Source organism: Ailuropoda melanoleuca, chromosome 11 (genome assembly GCF_002007445.2).
Source record: "Ailuropoda melanoleuca isolate Jingjing chromosome 11, ASM200744v2, whole genome shotgun sequence".
Classification (NCBI taxonomy): Eukaryota; Metazoa; Chordata; class Mammalia; order Carnivora; family Ursidae; genus Ailuropoda; species Ailuropoda melanoleuca.
In genome coordinates, this window is record NC_048228.1 from 15,140,289 (window position 1) to 15,156,012 (window position 15,724).

The window sequence follows — 15,724 nt, forward strand, 5'->3', positions numbered from 1 at the left end:
GCATTAATAAGTTAGTGCATAATCTGTGCAGTGTAATGAATGAACTTTCATTCTTAATTGCCACACAACATTTAAGCTGCTCAACAATATAAACGTAATTCTGCTTTTTTGCAGTGAGGAAAGATGCTCAGAAAGATTGAGATGTGTAGATCAAAAAGCTAATAATTATCAGAAATGGGGTTTGAATTAGTTCTATCTGAATCTAGAGTTTGCCGCCATTACTCCTATCAGTCTTTCAGTATCTTCAATCCCTCTGTCTCTCTCTATTTCTTACTTAAGCAAGAAAATAGAGGATAGCAAAATAACAATTGTAGTTATCTCTGAGCTGGCTGGATCAATTAAAAGAATCTGTATTTTCTCCTTAAGCATTTAAAACATTTGTTATAAGTATTTTTATTGAAACAAAAATTCTGACTCTTCATGAATAGTCCTACATTGACAGATTGTTGGGATTGATCTAGGAAAATAAATTACTGACCACTGTGCATAAAATATCTATAATTTTTTAGTAATAATTAAAAATGATCATCAAATAGCACATTGTTCTCTCTAATAGTGACAGGACATAGTTCCAGACTAAATATATTTGATTCTAGCTGTGTAGCAATATAGTAAAATTATCAGAGTAGAATTGGCCATTCTTGTGTTAGGATAAATGGGCTTTTGGAAGTGTGAAATACGAAAATGGGAAAATACTGAGTTATTAACAAAACAAATGGTAGAGTCAAAAGTTTGAAGACCCAACAGATATGTTAGATATAACAAGAAGGATATTGAAAGAAAAAAAATGTATGTCTTGTTTGATTCCTGATTTGAACAAGCCAATTATTAAAATCAATCAGGAGACATTTGGGAATATTTGAAACTTGTTAGATGTATAGTATATGATATTAAGAGATGATTTTTGTTTTCTTTATGTGTGATAATATTTTGAGGGTACTTAAAGTGGAATGCTATGGTGTCTGGGATTTACTTTAATTCAGTGGAGAGAGGGAAAGAGGTTGGTGATGGGTGCATATACATATCTATGTTCTTATGTGTTCTGTTTAATAATTCTAATTAAAAAGTGAAGATAAAAAAGAACAAAGACAAAAATAGTTACTTAACTGGCAGTGAACTTGTGTGATGGCGAGGACTTTACATTAATGGTAAGAACATAGATATACTGAAGGTGGGTCCTGGATTGTTTGGGTGAATCTGTACTGTTAAGTAACTACTCCCTAGTACTAATACAGTTGAAAGTATTAAATGAGATACTTTCATTGAGTCACATAGAACAATGCCTGCCTATAAAACAAATTCCAGACTTAAGAGCTATTCATTTTATTTCCATAAAGTTTGGACTAAAATCAATGCTGCCTGTGACTATATATTATTATATGTATATTAAAGAAATCTTAGTAGTTTGGTGCAAATTCTTATTTTACCTATAAGTTTAGTTAGGTTGAAGAATTTGAATTGAACTCTTACTACATTTTACTAAGCCACAGGGAAAATTAAGAATATAAGACAGTGTCAGTGTCCCTATATCTATGAACTTGTACAAAGGCAGAGCTATGAAGAAAAACACATGACAAGCAAAAAAGGAAACAAAGACACGAAGCTTAAGTGACTCTCCTAAATTATAATTGCTTAATAGTGTCAGGGATGAAGAGTCCAGATTGCAGGCCTATGCCCTTTTCATAGATTACATCTTTGTTTGAAAAGAACAGGTTGGAATAGACAAACAAAATGTAAGCTAACTACTTGGAGAACTTACGTATATTCATCAAGTTGACTCAGATCTGTGGCTGTAGTTGTATTTTCTCATTTACTTTTGGGTTTCCAGGCTAGCCCAGGACTTGACTTTAGCTAGGTGTGCAACAAATATTTGTTAAATAAATAAACACACATTTGTATTTCATCACCCTTTATGTGGATGATTGATTATTCATAAAATAATTCCTCTGTGCTTTTATAGTTTAGTTTGCAAGATAAACATAATAAGCCCTGAAAAGGAAGTAATAATAGAAGATGATTAAAGAAGAGTAGTAGCTGATAAGTATTTTTTTTCTTTTTCTTTTTTTTAGAGTAAGCTCTACACCCGATGTGGGGCTTGAACTTGGAATCCTGAGATCAAGAGTTGCATGCTCTACCAACTGAGCCAGCCAGGCACCCCAATAACTAATAAGTTTCTAATATTTTTTTGAAAAAAGTGAGCTAGTCAAGTGCAAGTAGAGGATTCCAAAAGCACCTTGTTTAAAAACAAAAATTATACATGTTTTAAGTCATGTACTTATATGAGACTATTTTGCTGCTTATGTTATCAAATATTTTCATTGCTGTCAGAATGAGGGAAATAATTATAATAGTTGCTACTTAAGAATTCAATGCAATGATTTTTGGTTATGTTAATTCCAAAGGTGGGATGTCAATTCTTCATAATTATTGAAATCCTTACACAAATAATTTTTAATTTTGAGTTAAAATTAAATGTGATTAGTGTGTTTTTGCATAAGATGGGGAATAATGGGTGCATAGGGTTCTGAAATGGTGGTGTATTGACTTAGATAAGAAATTAACAGTTGTTAATAAGATCCATGCATGGCTTTTGAAAGATTTTTAGGTTTTACTACTGTATTATTCCCTTTAACTCACACAAATAGTGAACCTTTCTTATACTCATGTATTTTTTATGTTTTTCTCTGAGCCTGGCTTTTAATTGAGCTCCCTCTGGAGGACTATGTCAAACCAATATGATTCTTGCCTACATATATGCACAGATTTCTTAGAAAACTAGACTGTAGAACTATAAAGCTTGACATGTGCTTATTGTGAGAAGTGGGAAAGTGACAGATGTGGAGAACATTTCTAAGGAGTCCAACTGGTCCACAGGCAAGCACAACCGTATCTGATTAGGCCGACAGCTCTGACTGTCCAATTTGTACGAGAGCCTGGAGGTCTCATTGTTTTTCAGCTCACTTAGCAATTAATGGTGCCATTGTTTGGGGCCAGCCCATTTGCAGAGAAATATTTGCTGGCAGAATCAAAGCTTAAGAAGATATAATGAGAGTAACCGAAGTGACTCTTACTATATAAAGCCCACAAGCTACGATGTGAGCTTAGAAATTCAGAAATTCTTCCACAAATAAGTACCACTTATATTTTTTCAAAGGGCTGTCAAGAAAACCTGAACGGTAATTAAAATGAGCTCTTTGAAAAGTTATTTTTCTTCAGTTATAATTATTAAATATATTTTTTAGTCTTTTTGTATTCTAATTTTTTAAAACTATATTCTGAGAATTATTATTTTTGAATAATATTATTAGTAATAATAATATTATTTGAAACCTATTCCTCCGTGCGATCAAAATAATAGTATTTAAAACTTTTCACAAAAGCTTATTAAAGCGGTATATTTGCCACTTCATTTAAAGTTATCATAGTGAACCACTGAGAATCGGGATAACACCCCACCTCTAATCCCCTCCCTGACCTTGCTTGCATTCATTGAAAATGTGCTTTGGGCTAGATCTTGATTTGAAGTAATGAAATCAGGTTCTAAATTGAGTAGAAAAATTCAATGTTCCTGGCCACTTTTAGGTTTTATCAGTGCAAGGCATGATTTAAAAAAAAGTCTATGGGTGAGGAGCTCTTCGTAGACTTATGACTAGAAAAATAATATTAAAACCAATGGTTTATTAAAATATAATGGCTTTAGAAAACTTGAAAACCAAAAGAAGGGGAAAAAAAGTACCTTAAATACTAATATTATCCCATAATAATATTTAAGGTTATAATAATAATCAAGAGGAGAAATATTAAAAAGTTATTTTCTTTTGGAGTAATAACTTGCTTCTGCCAGTTTTGGCAAGCCCTTTGTATGATTTTTAGATCGAGCTGGACTGAGCAAATGGAAATGATTCAGTTACGACTCTACCACGAAACACGACTGTTCAGTATCATCTTCATCATCTAATGTAGACATCAGATTAATCTTTATAAAAATAAAGCCAGTTCATATAATTTATTGCAAAGCTAGATTAAGTTTATTAATAGAACATAAGCAATCATCAATGCAGTTATCTTCTTTTTCTTCTTTCTATACAGCTTACCTTTCACTTTTGATATTCATTTTCTCAAAAGAACTTCTCCACTGGTAGTTAGATACAGAAAAAGTAATAGGCTGTAGAGCCAGATGGACTAAGTCTTGAAAATTTTCCAATGTTATCATGTTATTTCTCTAAAGACATAGTATATGTTGGTGTGCATATTTTTGCTGTAAATTTGGTTCAGAGATATTTACTAAGCAGTGATGTTAGAATTTGTTTTTAGCATTTGAAATAGCATTATTATGAAATAAGAATATTTTGTTAAACTGGCATTTAACCACTTTTCGACTTTGATGATTCACTGAATAGGGTAGTAATGCTCAAAATTACGATATATTTAGTAGAAGCACATTAGGTGTAAGGGACTCTTATCTGAAAATCTTATGTTGAAGGACAGCTCCTTTTCCTTTTTTAGTATTTATATAAGAATTATCCTCAGCTTTCCCTTTTCCTTCTATTCTTCCCTTGTAAATCAGCAGTGGTTTTACCATTTACTTATTCATGGACGATTTTTGAATGTACGTCCCTATTTTCAACCTCTCCTTTGTGCCTTACGATGTGCCACTCCCTCTCTAATTTCCTATGGACATCTTTTCACTTAATATGTGCTCATGCTTCATAATTGACACTTAGAATAATATTTATAGAAGTATATGTAAGAACCAAAGTATACTGATATTTGATATTGTCAACATTTTATTTACCTTTTGCTGAAAAAAAACTGAAAAAAACCTCAAGTTTAAAAACTAATACACTTTTTAGAACCTCAAAAATTGGTCTTTATGGTGTGGAATTTGGATACTTTTTATGAAATTAAGAACTAAGACTTTTACACAAAGTATGTTTGTATGTATGTATATAATTTGATGTAGTGTTCCATGATTCATTATTTGCATATAACACCCAGTGCTCATTGAGATACATGCCCTCCTTAATACCCATCACCGGGCTAGCCCATCCCCCCACAGCCCTCCCCTCTGAAACACTCAGTTTGTTTCCTGAAGTCCATAGTCTCTCATGGTTCGTCTCCCCCTCTGATCTCCCCCCTTCAGTTTTCCCTTCCTGCTCCTAATGTTCTCCATGCTTCCCTATGTTCCACATGAGTGAAATCATATGATAATTGCCTTTCTCTGCGTGACTTATTTAACTTAGCATAATTTTTTTTCTAGCATAATAAATACACCCAGAAAAAGCAAGATTTTAGTAGACCCAGATTAATGCATTCTTATTTCCATCACTCTAAAGCTTTAAACACCTACATGCCTGGGGGCATAACTTTGAACATTTTCAAATCAAATACTATAGAATAAAATATTTATAAATATGGAGCTAGTTGCAAAAATTTCAAATAATAATCATGAATATATCAAGTATAAAGTGTGTGCCATGGAGGCAACAAAGACCTATATAACCTTCATTAAATCTCTCTTTCTGGTTAAGTGACAAACCTGAAGTATTCAGAGGAAAAAAAATAAGTGCCAAGTGTATGAACATTATTTCAAATACAATAGAAATGAAAGTTCTGTGTCTTTTATACAAAATGAATTTTATGTACTATTTTCTTAATTTTAATCTTGACAGTAATCTTGTAGGATATGAAGATAGGGAGCCTCAGAAACATTAAAAAGATTGCCTATAGCCACAGAAGTAGTGATTGACAGGGATAAATCTTGCATGTGCCTGCTGTTCTCTAAAGCTAATGCTGTTTCCACTGTGTGTGTGTGTGTGTGTGTGTGTGATTATTCATTTATTAGTAAGAGTTGAGAGCAGAAAATAATGTGGGATCTGGTAAGCAGCTTAAATTTAATGGAATAAATAAGCCTTAAGCCTCTTTCTTGAACTGGAATAATTTAGATAGGGGAAGGGCTCTCCAGATTGAGGTAATGGCATAATTGCAAGATAGGCATGTAAGGCCTTTCTTCTAAATAATGGCTCTTTAGATAACTTTTTTTTAAATTAACATATAATATATTATCTGTTTCAGGTATACAGTCTGTGATTCATTCATCTTACACAATACACAGCACTCACCATAACACATATCCTCCCCAATGTCTTTAAATAATTTTTGTTCTAGTCCTACACTCAGTACTCTATTGTAGAGCCTCATCATTTCATTTTAAATGATTGCCAGAGGCTTCAAACTAAATCAGAATCCCCAACAGTGTCTTCTTCATCTAATGTAGACATCAGATTAATTTTTATAAAATGTGCATTCAACTTGGGTGTTATATGCAAACAATGAATCGTAGAACACTACATCAAAAACTAATGAAGTACTGTATGGTGACTAACATAACATAATAAAAAATATTTAAAAAAATAAAATGTGCATTCATTCATTCCTTCATTATCCATTAATTGAATGCCTACCTACCATGTGCCAGGTACTATGCTACGTGTTGGAGGTAACACTTAATAAAGTCAAAATGTCGTCTCCGCCTTTTTGGATGTCTTAGTAACCACTGAGGAAATCATCTGATACATAATTTTAAAGCTAAGATAGGAAGTCTGGTTACCAATAAAAATTTAAGGATCGTCTTCAAATTGGTGATAGTTGTAAATGATTGCTTGGGAGATAGCGATGAAAAAAAAAAAAGAAAAAAGAAACCTGGAGGAAGGCCAAAATCTTTAAGGAAAATGTATTTAAGAGAGAGAGCGGGGGATGGAAGAGAAAGTATCAAGGAAGTTAAAGAGAACAGAATAGTCAATGGAGGGAATCCTCAGTTGTCAGATGGATTTTGCCTTCACCAACCACAAGTAGCACAATGTAATTTACATGACACGTCCTGGGGTGGAGAGTTACCAGTTAGCAAACATAAACTGATACACTATATCCTGCCCTATCTATTTCTTTCCCTTAGGAAATTGACAAAGTGTTTTAGTGATGTTAATTTACGATGCATCTGAAGACTGAGAAAAGGGAAAACTTGAATCTAGCATTGGCATTTCATTCCTGTACCTTAAATAGTTTGATCAGAATAATCAGTGACTCATAATCGATGCATAAGTGAGCACATTTTGATATTTAAGAAATGAAGTAATATACATATTACTGAATATGATAATGCTAGTAATTTTCTCACTCAATTTGTGCTTAAGGATATGGCACCAACAGTGGTATTCAACTTCATTTGAAATTCAAAACATTGAAGTAAATTTTTAAAACATTTTTATTGAGTTGAAGCTGGAGAGTTAAAGAACAATTAAGTTAATTAAAGTTTGACTATATATACATGCAATGGATACATTTTGTACTAATGCAGTCTTGGTGCTTAGTTCACTATTAACGTAGCAAGCCTGGAATTTTAAGTGTTGGTCTAGTTATTTTGAACCATAGCTTTAAAAATGCATGAAGCTCATTTAACATAATATGTGTAATTTAAAATTAGATTAATTGCCCCCTGCACTGTACTCTTTTCTGTCACCTCTTTCCTGATTACAGTTATTTGTATATTTCTTGAAACTTTGGCAAATTGGGTAATCATATATATTGTATGATCACATGATCATATATATGAGCATATGGATATGTGTACATAAGTACAATAATAATGGGCATTTAAATTTCTGAAACATTGTCAGATGCATTGCCTAGTGAGATTCAGATTTTCATATCTTTATTTTATTTCTATTTTATTTTTATTTTACAGATGTAGAAATGGGGGCCCAAAGAAATTAACTAACTTGTTGGTTACATAATTATTTAATGGACTCTAGATCTTGAAGTCAGGTCTCCTGATTGTTAAAGTCAGTTTATTCCCAGGTAAGTTATTCTCATATGTTTATTTTCTTTTCCTTTTTTCTCGTAGGCCATAGAATAAAGGTATTGATTTATAATCTTTTACATTTTGATAAATGCTTAAGATGTACATGTATTTATACTATTATCTATGCAATACATCAAACACATAAAGTACCCACTTAAAACAAAGCAATTTACATGCCATTAAATAAACATTTTTACTCCCAGATATAAGCTAGTTTAGTGAAACCATATTAGGATTCTGTAAGAATACGTCAACTTGAAACTTTTGCAAATGTCTATATACAGTTGCACAATATGTTTTCACACTCAACTCAATTTTATTGAAACATCTTATTCCCTAAAAAGATGAAAAGATGTACAGAATAATCCAAAATGTCATATCTAGGCATCATTTCCAGTACATTTTTAAAGGATAGGCAGAGTAAATTAAAAGTAGACATGTAAAAAGTAGAGTATGTTGGTGGCCTTAGGAAGGAAATGATTGCAATGTAAACTCAAATGAAACTCCTCTCTGGGAAAAGAGTAATTTACCTTCATGAACAGCTGCAGCTCAGAGGGTCAGGCATATGAGCAATTAAAATTAAACAAGTTGATTTTAATATGCCTTAGTAACTGTGATTGATCTTACAGAGCTGTTGTTGACTATACATCAAGAAACAATTTAGGATCCAGTTTAAAACAAAGTTTATAATCCTTGTTTAATGGATTTTGGTACCTCAGGCTATACAGTGCCGTAAAAATGATTAAAATGTGCCCCGTCTCTGTGTAATCAATAAAACCTCTCTCTAAAATTAGGTTCCAAAGACTCCTCAGCAGGCTTGGCAGTGCCACGTCTGTAGAATTCCAAATAAGCCATCTATCATTATTTCCATACACAAGGTTCATTAGACACCTCATTCTTTATCTTATTAGCACCAAAGTCAGCTAAACAATCAAATCAAAAGGTCACCTTTAACAATACCTAGTTAAACCAAAGCATACATCAAGACATTATTAATACAATACATCAAAATGCAGTGATAAAAATTCCTAGAAGGTCAATAAAGGGTTATTGTTAAAAGAAATGTCCTTTAATTCTTTTATTCAATTGCAAAATAAATGAATACATATTTGTGTTTCTATTGGATCAATTTGGGCCCATAAGAAAATATTTTGATAATTATTAGCCAGGAATGAAGAAAAATATCTCTTGTTGAATATTTATAATAACTCCACTGAAAGCTTTGTCATTGCTATGTGTATGATGAGTCTGAAATATTTGTTAATGGCACTATGTGCCAGACTATTCTGTGAATGTTTTGGCTCTTGTAATCCCTCCCAAGTCAGCACTGTGGTTTAACTGCCATCGTTATGTTTATTTCTGCTTGGTACTTTCAGATCAAAATGTTTCTCCCTGCCCTCCCCAAATACCCTGTTCTCACTGCCACTGGGATGTATCACTTAATTAAGAAATGTAAATCATTACAGTGTAAAGAAACAGTTTGTTTTTCGTTCTTCTATCACACTAAGACAACATAGTGGAAGATGCAGAAGGGGAAATGTGACTTTCTATACTGATATAAAGGAGGCTTTAAAAGAATTTAAAGAATGGTCAGGAAAGATGCCAAAAGAGAGGAGAGGCGGGGGGAATTTAAAGAGAAGATATTGACTTGAAAAGTAATGAAGAGCTTACGAAGAGGATGAGAGGTTTAGTGTTTTTAAAATTGATTCAGAACATTTTAGAGAATCATAGGAGAAAAGCATTATAGACCTCAATAAGCCTGATATTCATATTAATCTGAATCAGTTAAAAATATGAAAAGACAGGTGGTATAGTTCTTTTAGTTTTTGTTTTGTTTCTCTTTTAAGGATTTAAGACTTGCTTTAAAGAACAGAGTATTACATGTTAAGATTATAATAGTATGGCACTGGGACTAATAAACTACTGGAAGATACTGGAATATTTGTAGTTAAGTATCTTAGTTGTTCAAGTGTGTAAAATTAAAGAAAAAGGATTTTTGAATTTAGTGCTAATCTTAATGATCAGTAAAGTAATTATGACTTTGATAACACAAAGGGTATTATTCTATACTAGGAAATGGCTGGTGTTATTGGTAATAAATCTGGGAGGTAACTGCATATTGTAGAGAACAGCATTGGACTTCTTTTGGTTGCTTGCATAGGTTGGTTTTTTAAGGGACATAGTCACTGTGCTGGGTTCCAAGGCTTATAGCTCCCCCCTCCCCACTTTAGAACAACTCCAGTGGTGTAGAAATATTTAACATGTTCTTCCATCAGTCCATCCTGTGAATGTCTTAGGAATAGAAGGATGCCATAGTTCTACCGGATTTGGGCAAAGCAGTGTCTCTTTTCCATGATTACTTTTTACGCCTCCAGCTGCATGTTTAAGTGAATGTATTTTGATGTCAGATAAAAACTATTTTGAATGCTATGTGACTGCTCCCTCATCTGTAAAAGGTAATAATGCCTATCTCAAAAAATTGCTAGAGGGTTAAGTGTAAACTGCCTAGCAAAATATCTGGCACATATTAAGTGCTCAATCAATGTTAATTATTATTATTATGATGAGCTCTCAAATTGCTCTCTCATGGAGTTTATAGCTCTTCAGGAGCTTTATTACCTTTTGAATGCTGCCTCAAGTTCTGTTTGCTTCACAAACAGTTTTATTGATAGGCAGTAATATTCAACTTCATTTCAAAGTAAACAACTTTCCTTTTTAAGGTAGGTGGAAAAGAATAGGCGATAAGGAATGTAATGGAAGGAAACTGACAATAACAGAAGACCAGCTGCACTCAGGGCAGGGGAAAGGGGAGATTTCAGGAACAAATTGTGTGTTGTTCCCTCCCCAACCCCAGACACACACATTTCTGTTTCCACCTTTTTACCCGAATCCTGCTCACACAGGCCTGCGCTGAATGGCAGAAGAGCAGAGCAGGGGTCAAGGATGGGTCCCAGCCATGGTGTGCTCTGCAGCTATCTGCGGGCAGGAGGAAACACCAAGCCCTGTAGATGTTTCTGTCAGCCATTCATTTATTTATGTATTTAAAATATTTATTAAGGACCTTGTGGATACTGTAGATAATGAAAAAATAAGAGAGTACTTGTCTTCAAGTGATTCACAGTCTAACACTATAGCCAACGAACTGAAAGAAGGCCAGGGTGTGATGGAATCACATAGTGAGGCCATGATGGAATCAAGGTGGGGGGGATAGACTTATGTTAGAAGGACTTAAGTTAGTGACACTTTCCACTTCAGCAATGCAAGCAAATTCATGAAACATACAGTGGTGTAAACTACAGAGTTGTGGTAAAACTTCCCTCCTAGTCTCTTCAATCCAGTAGAATCACAGTGTTTGGCAGATGAAGCAAGAAAAGTGAAAGCTTAAAAATTAAGGGGCACATTTAAGGATTGAGGATATCATCAGCAGCTGGCTGAGGGCAGCCATATGGCATGATTTCAGTGCAAGCGAAGCATTTGAACATCCCCTTCTTGTGGCATGGAACTAAAAGAAAAATAACCTCCCATTTTGAAAATTTCAGAGGATTTTCCCTTTTAGGCAGTAAGTTTCAAGATATTTTTGCATTTTTCTCATTGTTTAAGTTCTAAGTAGTACACTTTATGTTTACAAAATTAAACTGAAGTCATAGGTTGTGCTTAATTTGGGGGTAGAGGTCTATTGTTTATTTTCTTGACAGATGACTGCCTAATGTTTGGTGTTGAGTACGTTTTCTTTTCCATCAATAGAATTAAACTCAGTACATCTATCTGTGCTTTTAGAATTAGATGCCTTTCACAAAGAAGTGAAGTTACTGAATTTTTTAAAGAGAGAACTGCAGAGCAGAATGCTTTTTAATGCTTGGGCAACAACATGACAATAGAAAGCACATTATCAGGGCCAGCAAATGCTGTCATTCCTGAGGGTGGATACGCTCAGTCCCACACTCTTGATGGAGTAATACCTGGTGAAAAAAGGGTAAAGCCTGCTTTTCCAACTGAGTGATTCTCTGCCACCCTACATTGAAGACAGTTGAACTCTGATTGGGTATCAAAGTATGCAGCTTCCGATTGTTTCTTTTCCATTTGAAACCCAAGGAAGGAAAAGTGGCTAACCAGTCATCATTCCTTTGCTTGAAACTGTACATCTAATCTTACGTAAATATAAGGAAAATTCCAGAGTGAACAAAACTGTTGTATATGATTTTTTAGCTTCCTTAGTTTTAAATTTTTCAGCATGAATACTGTTGACAATATTTGATGAAACAAGAATAGCATGGAAATAGAGATTTTAAAATAATTCAGATTTTGCCACTCTTGCTTTATCCAGTTGTTATCATTTTTTTTATTTTATTGGTAAGATATTTTAAAGGTCATTGCTTTTGTTCATTTTATCAGGTAACAACTACTTATCAGTTTATAGAAATGTTTTTCATCCTTTTTCTGGCTACAGAGAACTCTTTCATATAGATATACTGTAATTTATTCATCTTCTATGGTTGGGCAATTTGTTGTTTATAATATTTTACTACCAATAATTAAATTTATACACTTGAAGTATTGTATTTTAGGAGGCGTATATATATTCTAGGTGAATTTGTAGAAAGATTCCTAAAAGGATCATAGAAGTTGGATTCCTGGTTCAAACGCAAATGTCATTTATTGAGTATTGCCAAATTCCCCTGGAGTGTTTCAGAAGACTGTTTGCCCTGCCAACATAATGAGTTGCCACTCTGATAGGCAAGCAATGACACTGCAATGCCATTTTCATTCACATTTCTCTTGTTATGAGTGAAGCATTGCATATTTCATGTGTTTAAGGATCGTTTACATCTTTTCCTGAAGGATGGCTACTCATGTTTGTTTTGCTATTTTTTTTTCTGAATTTTAAGAACATTTTTCTTAGATGTATTTTGTAAATATTGTCTCCTAGTTTGTCATTTGTATTTTGACTTTTGATATTTCTTGCAATAACTTATAAAAATGTCCTCACATTTATCTTGTCTCTTATTGCTTCTGGATTTGGCATCACAAATTATTTACCTATAATATTTGTATAGATATTTCCTTTTCGTTTAATATCTTATTCATTTGGAACTTATTTTGGTCATAATATGAGTTATGAATCCATTTTTTAAGTAAATGTGACATATAGGGTTTGCAGATGCCTTTTACCAGACTGAGAAATTTCCTTTTATTTTTAGTTTGCTGAGAGTTATCATGAATGAGTAGAATTTTATAAAATGTTTTTTTAATCATTTGATACAATTATGGGGTTGATCTGCTTTATGTTAATATAGTAGACTATATGAATTGGTTTTCTTAATATATAACCAGACTCTCATTCCAAGAAGAAAACCCACTTTATTGGTAGATTTTACTTGATTTTATATTTTTGAGCAGTTTAGTATCTATGTTCATGAGGGATATTGTTCTGTAGCTTTCTTTTGCTTTTCTCTTTTCTTCTTTAGGTACTATCTTTTGTCTGTTTTGGTACCAGGGAAAGACTTATCTCATAAAATAATTGGCAAGTGTTCCTTTTTCTTTTATTTTTACGATGAGATGGTTTAGGGTTGGTCATAGTTCCTCTTTAATGTTTAGTGAAATTCTCCGTTGGAAGTGTCTTAGCCTGGAGATTTCTTTTCTAGGGGGAAGTTTAAAATTATTCTTAATAGTTTTGGCTGTTCAGGTTATGTATTTCGTCTTGGTGAGATTTGGCAGATAATGATTTTCAAGGACTTTCTTCAATACCTTTAAGTCGTCAAATTTATATGTGTAGAATTTCTTCAATGATTTTTGAGAACCAGGGAACATTATATTAAGTAGTTTCCTAACTTTGGTAACTAATCAATAACTACCCTCCCAATTTCAATTGCACTAGTGTGTCAAGGCATTGTAACAAGGCAAAAAAAAAAAATTAATTGAAATGATAAGGTTGTTTAGCACATCTCAGTGCTAGCATCAGTATATAAAATAATCTATTTCTAAATTCTAAAATAAGTGGAAATTGACAGAAAAAATCTTACAATAGCATCAAAAGTGTGAAATACTTTAACAACAGATATGCCAGCCTTATATATCTAAAACTGTCAAATGTTGCTAAGATAAACTTGAGAACTAAAGAAAGAGATATACCATGTTTATGGACTAGAAGAAACAATATTATTAACATTTTTTTTTTTGCAATTTTGTCTGTAGAGTTACAGCAACCCACATCAAAATTCCAGCAGACTTTTTGTTGGAATTGATAATCTGATTTTATTTATTTATTTATTTATTTATTTATTTGATCCCCCCTCTCCCCCCGTTCACCTGCCTTGTTTCATTTCACCAAATTCTCAGTCCACAAAGGATCATTTAAATAGCACTTCATGAGGAAAGGGAAGGCCATTGAGAGAATCCAGGGTGCTTTCAAGCAACTTTTCTATCATCTGTCATCCGGCTTTCTGAGCAGCACTTCCAGGGTGAGGTGTCAGCGATGTTCTTCAACTTCAGCAAAAGATAATCTCTGGCCAGTGGCTGTGGAAATGATAATAAACCTAAAACTAAAGCCTAGAACTCTAAACTTCCAGAAGAAAACAGGAAGAATTCTTTGGCTTAGACAGTTTTCTTAGGACACTAAAAGAATGAATCATAAATTGATAAATTTTGCTGCAGCAGAATTAAAATCCTCTCTTCAAAATGTATTTAACAAAATGAAAAGACTACCTGAGGCTGGGAGAAAATATTTGTAAACCTATTCTGATAAGGACTTATATGTGGTGTATAACAAGAACTCCCCAAACTCAAAATTTAGAAAACAATTCATTACAAAATGCCAAAGGACTTGTATAGACATCTAACTGAAGAAGAAAAATGACAGGCAAATAAGCACATGAAAAGATGCTCCTTAACGAAGTACACATTAAACTCCAATGAGATACCCCTACCTACTCATTCAAATAGCTAAAACAAACAAGTAAGCAACAACGGAAAATTCAAACAGTAGCTGAGAACACCAAGAGCTGTAAAGTCGCAGGACCATTGGATCTTTCGTGTTGCCTGTAGAAAGGCAACATTGTGCAGCCATATGTATAAACCATACAATCCAGAGAACTCACTCCAAGAGAGAAATGAATGATATGTCCAAAGACTGTTTTACAGCAGCTTTGTTCATAATCAACAAAATGTGGTGTATTGATTATCTGTTGATGTGCAACCAATTACCTTAAACATTGATTTAGAACAAAAATGTTTACCATCTCACTTTATTGTTGGTCAGGAATTCAGGAATGACTTACTCAAGTCATTCTAGTTTGGGATCTCTCATGTGGTTTCAGCTAGGATATTGGTCAGCATGTAGTCACTTGAAATATTAACTGGGGGTGGTGGGCATGCCTCCATTGTAGCTTTCTCACATAGCTGTTGAGCTGGTATTGGCTACTGGCAAAAGGCCTCAGGTTCTTTGCCATGAGGCCTTCTCTAGAGGGCTGCTTGAATATCCTCATGGCATGTTACCTAGGGAAGATGGACCAGGGTGTGATTAAAAAAAGGAAAACAAAATGTAGACAATACTTATCTTCCCTGCATCTTAACTCATCTATCACCTGTTATTCTTGGATTTAGAAACATGCATCAAGCACCTACCACAATCTATGCGAGGTAGTGGAAATGGCAAAATAAATGAGACAAAGCTCTTGCCTTTAAGTACTTTCTAGTGTGTTTATACAAATGGACAGAAAGCAGAGTTCTTGAAATATAGCTTTGTAAATTATTAAAAATATCTTTTTTGTAAAATCAAATTCACTGAAGTAAGCATATAATATAGTTCTTTTTTTAAAGCATACAGATCAAAATATTACCATAAAAAGTTTTTTTCTATAGATATTT